We start from the raw sequence: 354 nt of genomic DNA on the forward strand, positions 1-354 counted from the left end.
AGGAACGGGACATGGACGCGTACAAGAAAGCTCGCTTCGAGGAATATAACACTGTGCCTTGCAGTACGTGAAAGCCCCTGTTTTTCCGGATGACAGCTCAGCGTTCAACACCATAGTCCCCTACAAGCTCATCACCAAGCTAGGGACCCTGGGACTGAACCCCTACCTCTGCAACTGTATCTTGGACTTCCTGACGGGCCGGCCCCAGATGGTGAGGGTAGGCAACAACACCACCACGCTGACCCTCAAAACGGGGCCCCTCAGGGGTGTGAGCTTAGTCCCCTCCTATATTCCCTGTTCACCCATGACTGCATGGCCACGCACGATTCAAACACCATCAAGTTTGCTGACGAC

The sequence above is a fragment of the Salvelinus namaycush genome, chromosome 21, assembly GCF_016432855.1.
Source record: "Salvelinus namaycush isolate Seneca chromosome 21, SaNama_1.0, whole genome shotgun sequence".
In the NCBI taxonomy this organism is placed as follows: Eukaryota; Metazoa; Chordata; class Actinopteri; order Salmoniformes; family Salmonidae; genus Salvelinus; species Salvelinus namaycush.